The 9,542-nt window shown below is 41.1% G+C and overlaps 1 pseudogene; it reads left to right on the top strand.

Annotated features, from left to right (window-relative positions):
- The first annotated feature begins 901 nt into the window (after positions 1–901).
- On the top strand, positions 902–9,197 carry LOC118240477 (cytochrome P450 2K1-like; annotated as a pseudogene).
- The last annotated feature ends 345 nt before the right edge of the window (positions 9,198–9,542 follow it).

Raw genomic sequence — 9,542 nt, forward strand, 5'->3', positions numbered from 1 at the left:
ATATGTGTACTCTGGCTATGAAGACAAGCCTATTTTTTGCATATTAGTAGGTTAGCTAATGTTTCATAAATTGTTACTGATTAAAAAACAGCTTATAAAAGGAAAGGGTTAAGGTAGTAAAATGACAAGAAGGCTACAAAATAATTGTTTTACAACAATGGCTAAGTAAGGCCTCGCTGTAAATGTCTCCTTTTACATCTGCCTCATCTAGGAAATGATGCAATTGTTCATGATAGTCACAGATACGTGACTCACATGGTAGAAATATTTACAAAGTGGAAGTGATATTAATTAAACACTGGAATAGTTTTCATAATGTTCATTTTTCTACTTTTTACAATAATGTTTGCATGGAACGTAGGTGTGAGCTAACAGTAGCTAGTTTACGGAGAAGATAGCTAGCTAGTTGGTATATAGCATTTTTTACAACAGCTATTGTCACAAATATAGTGTTATGATCACCTCAATAAATTGGCAATCAAAAATGATAAGATTACTTGGGGCACCTGTAAGGTGCGGCGGCCCGAGTGCCGTAGGGCGAGGGGCAGGATGCACAGACTCTACCGACTGGGACGAACATTTATTAACAAACGACACAATGGCACGCTTATCACAAACAAGGAACATGAAATGGTTAAAGTTAAACAAACACGATACACAAGAATACATCTAACAAACACATTACATTCAGACATTACGCCAACAATAACCAACATCCTGCACACTTTAACACGCGTTTATATACATTAAGGTGCAGGTGTATATACGAGGTGCAGGTGTGGTTACAGACAAGACAGTCCTCCCACTGCACATGGCGGGTCGAACCACGTGAATCGCGGGAGGCGAGCGTTCCGTGACAGAACCCCCTCCCAAGGGGCGCGGATCCCGACGCATCCGTCCAATGAACGTGAACCTCCAGGTACCGTGTACACGTACACACAAACACAGCATGGCAGTGCCCGGCGCCCAGGCGGGCCAGGTGCCGCCAGCAAGAGAGACCTCGCGGGGAGAGAGAGAAAGGCAGCTTCCCTGGCAGTCCGGTACACTCCACCACACGTTGCGCCTGTAAACACAAAAGGCGCAAACAGAAACACACAATAGCACCAACACACAAACACAAGGCGCTGTGACGTGGCGCCCGCCGTCCCCGCAGGCTCCTTGTCGTGTCCGAGGCCTCAGCGGACACGCGGGGGTGCACGTCCGCCCCGGTTCCAGACATCCCTAAACGGTCCTCCTCTTTCCCGCCGCTCTAAGAGCGTCCCAGAGGCGGGTTGCCTCTGAGGCTTTGGGCAGACCTTTCCAGTTTCGCTGGCGAGTCAGCTGAGGAGAAGGGTCTTGGGAGATCCCGCTGGCTCCACGCAACCGCCCTCTTTCTGGTGGTTGTGGTGCCCCTCGGTCCTCCCTGGCCCGGGCTCAACCGCCTGAGGCCCCCCCCAAGAAATTCCTGGGGCTGTTCCCCTCTACCTCCGGAGAAGACGCAGACAACGGTCCTCTCCCCAATATCCTGGGATCCAGGCAGAGGTGCAGAGGATGTTCATGCACCCCCCGCTAGGAATTACTTTTTTTGTCGAGGGAGAGTGCGTGCTGTAGCGGTTGGTTATTCTGTAACGTGTGCTGTAACATAGTCAATGTTCACTGTATTAGTGTTCACCGTATGTGTTTAATGTTAATCGTTTCTTGTTTGTATCAGTCGTGAGTGATTCTTGTGAGTGCCGTTAGTGTTTCATGTTAAATGTGAATAAATGTTCGTCCCAGTCGGAGGAGTCTGTGCGTCCTGCCGCTCCCCCTACGGCACTCGGGCCACCGCACGTTACCGCACCACTCTGATTAGCAGGGAAAATTAATGAATTAATTATTATTTAAGGACTATGTTAAATCAGTCTTGACTCATAAAGTCACAAGTTCAACAATGTGATTATTACTTCTGAAACCCTAACTAAATAAATAAATATGGCAGTGTCTTTACTTAAAATTCAAAAAAATCCATCAACCCATTGTATAGAGTACATTGTATTAACAGAAAACTTTTTATCCATCCAATTTGTGTTTGCAGATGTCAAAACAATATGGATCCATATTCACTGTGTATTTTGGTCCAAAGAAAGTAGTTGTCCTGACAGGATATCAAACTGTCAAACAAGCACTGGTGAATCATGCAGAAGAATTTGGAGACAAGAGACATCAGTCCCATATTCTATGACTTCAGCCAAGGATTCAGAAAACCTTATTCAGCCAATTTAGATGATGGAATGTGTGTGTGAGTTGATCATGGTACTATTTAAATTTTAATTAGGTAAATTATTTGTTTTTCATTCATTATTTATTTACTTTTTTGTTTTGATTTTTTTCAGAATAGATGGTGACTAGACTTCAGAAGAGTCCTAATAAGGAGCCTCCTGCTATTGAATATATTAGCCCAGGGTAATCTGTAGATAAACTACACCCTGTATGTTAATAGTGACTATGTGGAAATGTTCAAGTAGTGGTGTGCTGCCAAGAACTAATACTAAGGACTAACTGTTTCACATCCTGTTTAAGAGCCTTATAGGAGGGTAGAAACTGTTCATCAGCACAGAATGAGGTAGACTTCAGGAAACTAACTAGGAAGTAACAGAGACAATGACAGCAACAGCAACACCAAATCTAAACACAACTGGCAAACCAAAATAACCGACAAACTGGAAAGCAAAACAGGGCTTAAATAACCAAGACTGATGAAGATCCAGATAAACATTACCAGACACGGGTGAACATAATTACAGCTGGGGATACAGGCTCGGGGGTGGAACAGAACGAAACCAAAACAAGAGCTTGACAAAACCGAGCCAAGTATACCAGGGACAGAAACCAAACCAAGCACGTAAATATGTCGCCGTGGGAACTGCGATGCCTGTGACACACAGTGAGCAGGCTGTGTGCTGGGTGGCTACTGTCTAGCTGCATCATTTTCATTTTCCTCAAGCAGCAGGACTGATGGCTATCCTGTAAGGCTGGAGGTTTGTGGCCTATGATGGATTCTGCAGTCCTCACTACTCTCTGGAGGACCTTCAGTCACTTGCAGTGCAGCTGCAGTACCAGACAGTGATGCAACCTGTGGGTTTGCTCTCTGTTTTAGATCTATAAAAGGTGGTGAAAATGTCAGGCGGCAGGCCAAACCTCCTGAACCTTCACAGAAAGAAGAGGTGCTGTTGGGCTGATCTCACCAGTGTGTTGGTGTGGTTGAACCAGGTGAGGTCATCTGTGAGGTGTATACCGAAAAACTCAACCGACTCTTTCCCCTTGGGATACGTTGATGTATAGGCGAGAGTGACCACCCAAATGCAGCTTCCTGTAGTCCACAATCATCTCCTTCATTTTACTGACATTGAGCTGGAGGATGTTGTCGTAGCAACACTTTGATAGAGCACTAACCTTGTCTCTGTAGGTTGACTTGTCTCCCCTTGTGATGAGGCCTAGGATGGTTGTGCTATCAGCAAACTTGAAGATGATGTTAGATGTGTGTTTGGCTACACAGTCATGTGTAAATGGGGAGTACAGGAGGGGGCTGAGCACACAACCCTGTGGAGCCCCTGTGCTCAGAGTCAGTGTTGAAGAGAAGCTGTTTTCTACTTTCCCCACCTTGGGTCTGCATATCAGGTAGTCCAGTATCCAATTGTGGACCAGGTACCTTGCGTGGGTTAACTGCCTTAAAGGATCTGACCTCCTCAGACACAAAGCTCTCCTGATCTACTGGGAGTTTTGCAGCAAGGGGGATGTTTTCCTCAAACCGAGCATAATGAGCATTTAGCTTCTCTGCAAGTGAGGAGGTCAACCCCCCTATCACAGTACCAACTTCCTTTGTAGTCAGTGATCATGCAAAGTCTATTCCACATATGTCTGAGAATTCATTGATGTTAGTGCCAGCTGTGTCACAAAATATCCACCAGTCTGTGGTTTCAAAGCAGTCCTGAAGTGTGAAGGTGGCCTCTGCACTCCATTGATAGACTGATCAGAAAACCTTTTTTCCTGTTTGAGTTTTGTCTGTATGCAGGCAGGATAAGGATGGAGGTGTGATCAGATTTTCCAAAAGAAGGGCAGGGGAGGTGTTTATATCCTGAAGGAGAAGTCACCCAGAGTGACACCAACAAGGGAAACATTAATAAAACAAGATTCATGGTGAAAGAGCATGACTAAAGTGTAAGAGAAGAATTAGGAGAAAAGGGGAAACCGTTGTGAAACAGCCAGAGGGAAGCCAGGCCAGCAATGTTCTTCATAAAAGGCCATTTTCTGAAGACAATTATTATTTTATGTTATTTTCCTTATTAATCATGGTTATAATTTGGTTTTGCACTGGAATAGATCATAAGCAGTTTCCCAATGTGTGTTTCATCATGAATACCTGTTTTATATAAATATTGTAAAAACATGCAGTTGTCTCACAGTTAAGATGAAAAACCATTCTGCATTTTGTGTTTACATTTACATTTATGGCATTTCGCTGACATTTAGCTGTTTAACAACAAAGGTTTAATGATTTCTGTTTATGATCAAGGAATTCTGTTTTCTAATGGTGAGAACTGGAAAGAGATGAGGCGCTTTGCCCTTAGCACCCTGCAGGACTTTGGGCAGGGCAAGAGAGGGAGTGAAGAGAGAATCATAGAAGAGATGTGGAATTTGAGGGAAGTGGTGGAGAACTTTAAGGGTAAGAGACATAAGTATATATTTTCTATTTTACTCTTACCAGAAGTAACTATTTTTTGTAGTTGAGCCAAAAATGTAATTATCCAAATTATCCATAATGTAATTATCCATTTATCCAAAATGTAATATATGGGAACATTTAACATCCTGTTATTGGTTATTGTATAAATGCCTCAAATATCACCTCAGCCATTGTATATGGAAGCAGGTTTGAATACAGTGATCCTCGGTTCCAAAACATGGTAAACCGAAGCAATGAGAATATCAGGATCACTGGTTCAGCTTCTATACAGGTACCCTGCTATGTTTTTGAATAAGCAAGAGACACAAAGATAGGATGATGTATGGATAAATGTAGGAGGCACATAACAAAATGTTAATCTGTGTGTTTGTAGCTTTACAATATGTTCCCCTGGCTTCGGCTCTGGCTAAAGGACTGGAAAATTATCATGGCAAACTGTGAAAAAACTCTGAAGGATATAATGCAGCTTGTGCACAGCCTCCAGGAGACCCTGAACCCTCAGGAGTGCAGAGGCTTTATTGACTGTTTTCTAGCATGCAAACAAAACGTGGTATGTCCTTCTTGTGCTGTATACAGAAATGCTTAATGTGTCAAGTTTTATCTTGTACATAGTGCATATACAACCACTCATATTTTGGAGTATCCATATGACCTCTGTAGTGGTATGAACTCCTAATTTATAATTCTGCACTCATCAAATTTGTTATAGTTATAGTAAATTAATGGGGCACCATCGCATATGGAAATATTTTAATCAGTCTCAACTGGAAGTCGCAAGTTGTCTAACTCGTGATCATCCACCACAGGTTAGAAATGCCACCAGTGAAGCCACAAACTTGACAGCTAATGGAACGTTGAACTAATCAGCAATCGCATAGTGTATAATACATTGAAGAATAGAGGGAATAAAGAGAGAAACCAGATAAAACAAATGAGAATATTTGTTTAGAAAACAAAAGTAATCTACAGGACTAACTAGAAGACGACTCAATCTGACCTTTAATCAATAGGCAACTTAAGTTAATTTATATAGCACTTTTCATATACTGTGGCAATTCAAAGTGCTTCAGTAGCACTATCTGGCTGCCAAATGGTGAAACAGAAAACTCTCGTTTGCATCTCAGTGGGAGATTTTGAGTTTGATCAACAATCGATAGGATGTTTAGCAACTAATCACCAATTCTAAAGGAATTAATGTATTGATTCATATAGGTAATATCATTTTTAAAAACAGACAGGATAAATGAGAATAAAGGTCATACAGGGATCCCTAATAACTGATAGCATTACCTAGAGAACTACTAGATGTGAAGTTTAATTGCTAGTACTACAGTAAGTGGAAGCAGTAGTGGAAAGACTAACAAAATTAACATGTTTTGCTTAATTGACTATACTTGCACAAGGAGCTCTATGAGTGTGGGAAGCCTGATTGTCACACTGTGTAAAGGAATTCCCTGTTCGCTATGTCACAAGAATGACAACATCAAAGTTGGCTTTCAAAAGGCCGTTATCACTTCTTATTATGGGGCATTTGGACAGTTCCAGCAGCCTGGAACATTGTCCATGTGTGCGTGATGCTCTGTGTGGGACAAAAACAAGCACACAAAAATCACACAATTCACAATACAGATAGGGGCAATATTCATGGGAGACAGGAATGTCTTTCCCTTGCTCCAAAGCAAGTTCAGTCATGAACTGTCAAACACCTGTTTCAAGCTTGGTATACACCTCTTTAACTGGTGTTTAAACATTGATAATAGCAGTATTTATACACATTGCGTTTACAATTGGCAGAGTGTCCTTGATTGACTCTCTTAATTCAGTGGAAAGTTAAATGTAACACTGTTCAGATTGCAGAAAATAAAATTAAAAATAACACAAATGTACGATGAATGTGAAGACCCACTGTGCTGCAAATGAAACGTGATGCAAATTCAAAAAACGCATGCAACTTCAGAAACCCTGCAAATAACAGCTACAACACGACGGACATGTTTCTGAGGACACGGAGAGGGAATGGACTCCTATGAGACCAGTGGTGACCGAGTAGCTAATGAAAAATATTTATATTTGTGATTACCATGGTTATATCGTTTGTTATGGATTATGTTGATACAGAATGAACAACTGATCTATTCATGCTCAGCAGTTTTGCATATTTAATTCTGCTAGGTTGTAATGCAGCTTTAAAGAACGCTGATGAAAAAAAAAATCCCATTTAACGCGACTATGTTTCTGGCTTAATACGTAGTTAGTTAGCTAGCTAGCTAGCTACCTTCAGAGTGTGTTACTAATTTACAGGATACACTATGTTTTTGTTCAGGTTTGATAGTTTAACTGGTCTGCTACAGTGACCATCTTGTCAATTGTCTTATTCTTACTAGTTAATCTCAAGTGTGTTGTTTTTACATACATACAAAATATGGTTTGAAATCAATAACGCTCTAAAAGTAGGTATATGGACAGAAACCTAGTTGTATTCGACAGAATCTCTTTAGGCTGAACTGGAGTTTAAAATAGTAACACACTCTGAATGCATCTAGCTAGTTATTAACTGGCAGGATCAGGTTTATATTTCTGTTAGTTGGGATTTTGTTTTATCAGTGTTCTTTAAGGCTGCATTCTTTACAACCAAACATGTGCAAGAATGCAAAGCACAAATAGGCCAATTGTTCATTCTGTACCACCAGTGACAAAACTTTGGAAATCACAAATATAAATTACTTTTCACTGGCTGTTTGGTTGAATAACCCCTTTTTGTGTCCCCCTGAAACAACACTTTCATTGTGTTGTGACTGGATTTGTAGCATTTCTGAAGTTGCATGTGTTTTTTGAATTTGCACTGCATTTCTGAAATGTAGCATATGTTGTCATTTTGAATAAAATGTTTTTGGAATTTGTATAACATTCATGAATTTGCATTGCATTTCTGAAATGTAGCACATGTGTTTTGATGAATGTGTTTAATGTAGTTGCAGCATGTTGGGTCTTCCTGGCCACCATACAAATGAACATGGATGAAACAATGGCTTAAGTTGGCAAGCATAAATGGAACCTTATGATTTTAAGCTTCTTTATAGGTTTTAGCACAGCAAAACTGGTTCCTTAAAAATATAAATAAAATGGGACTTCTTAAGAAAACCTTTTCCTGCTTGTTGAATTGGTTCACTGTTAGGCCAGCTGATTAGGCTTGGTATGGAAAAAGCCAGTGGTTTGATGGTTTTCAAACATCTCTCTATATGATCCCTGGTATTACTCAGTTGTACTCTGATGGAAGAAAGTGGTCTCTTATGTTGGCTGACTAATTGATCCCTTCTGATTATTGGTTAGGAGGCTGGAAAAAAGAACTCATTGTTCCATGCACAGAATCTCCTTCAAACTGTTTCCAACCTGTTTGCTGCTGGTACTGAGACAACCAGCACAACGCTCCACTGGGGCATTCTGCTTAATGGCCAAGTACCCCCACATACAAGGTAAGAATTCCAACTGCAATGTGAATATCCAGTGTCCAAGACATTTCTCCAATGAGGAAGACAAAGAGGTGCTTGATGGTGTTTGAGGGTTTACCATGGTTGCTTCTTGTATTTGTTTATATTGTAATATTGAAAGAGTTGATTGCTTTTGTCTTCTTAAAAACACGAGACAATATCTTCTGTTGTGCTCCAGATCAGGTACAACAGGAGATTGACAGGGTGGTTGGAGGCCGCCAGCCAGTGCTGGATGACCACAAGAACCTGCCTTACACAGATGCAGTCATCCATGAGACACAGAGACTGGCAGACATAGTACCCATGAGTCTCCCTCACACCACTACCTGTGATATTAACTTCCAAGGCTTCTTCATCAAGAAGGTCAGGCTGTTAGATTAACTGAGAAGAGTCTAAAAGCAATACAACAAAAGCATGCATAGGATAAAATTATTAAATGTATGTAGGAGACTGAGAGCTGAAACTGGCTGGTTTATAAATATAACAAAGACATGACAAAATGGCTGCGTAAATTTAAATTTTGCACTGTTGTCATACCAGAGAAAGCTGTCACTAGCTTCCTGCTTAAGCTAAAACTGTGATTCTTTGCAGGGAACCTGTGTATTTGCTCTTTTGACATCCGTGTTGAAGGATGAGAATGAGTGGGAGAGCCCTTACACTTTTAATCCAGGACACTTCCTCGATGAGTAGGGACACTTCATTAAGAGAGATGCCTTCATGCCCTTCTGTGGAGGTGCACTGAAATCATTTTCTGTCATTGATCTGGTGCTCCAGATTTCATGTTGTACTTTAAATGTCTGTCTGTGTGTCTGTTAAGGGCGTAGGGTGTGTCTGGGAGAGAGTCTGGCCAGGATGGAGCTGTTCCTCTTCTTCGCCACTCTTCTGCAGCACTTTCGTTTCACTCCTCCACCTGGCGTGTCTGAGGAACAGTTGGACCTCATGCCAGCTGTGGGCTTCACGTTGACCCCTCTCCCCATAAGCTCAGCGCAGTAAACTACTTGGCATAATCCATTCACTTTTAACATGTAAGGGAAGTATTTACATTCAAGGTTGGAATAATATTGGCAAAATACTATTTAAAAATTCACAGGCACTGGTGCAACCTGGATTTCAAAGTTCATCACACGTGACCAACACATTCACATGTAACTCACTTATCTGCCCCAACACTTGGCACCTAAAATTAAACCCTCATCATTCATATTGCTGAGTAACATTCAGTTTTATAATAAATGTATGATTTCTTATATGTGAATGAACCTTAATAATTTACAGTAAATATTAACAGTGCTTTTAGTTTTTCATGCCAAGTCAAGTTCATAGTCATCCCTCAGTATAATTCGTATATACAT

This window comes from Electrophorus electricus, unplaced genomic scaffold (assembly GCF_041902795.1).
Source record: "Electrophorus electricus isolate QZ-2024a unplaced genomic scaffold, ASM4190279v1 Scaffold82, whole genome shotgun sequence".
NCBI lineage: Eukaryota > Metazoa > Chordata > Actinopteri > Gymnotiformes > Gymnotidae > Electrophorus > Electrophorus electricus.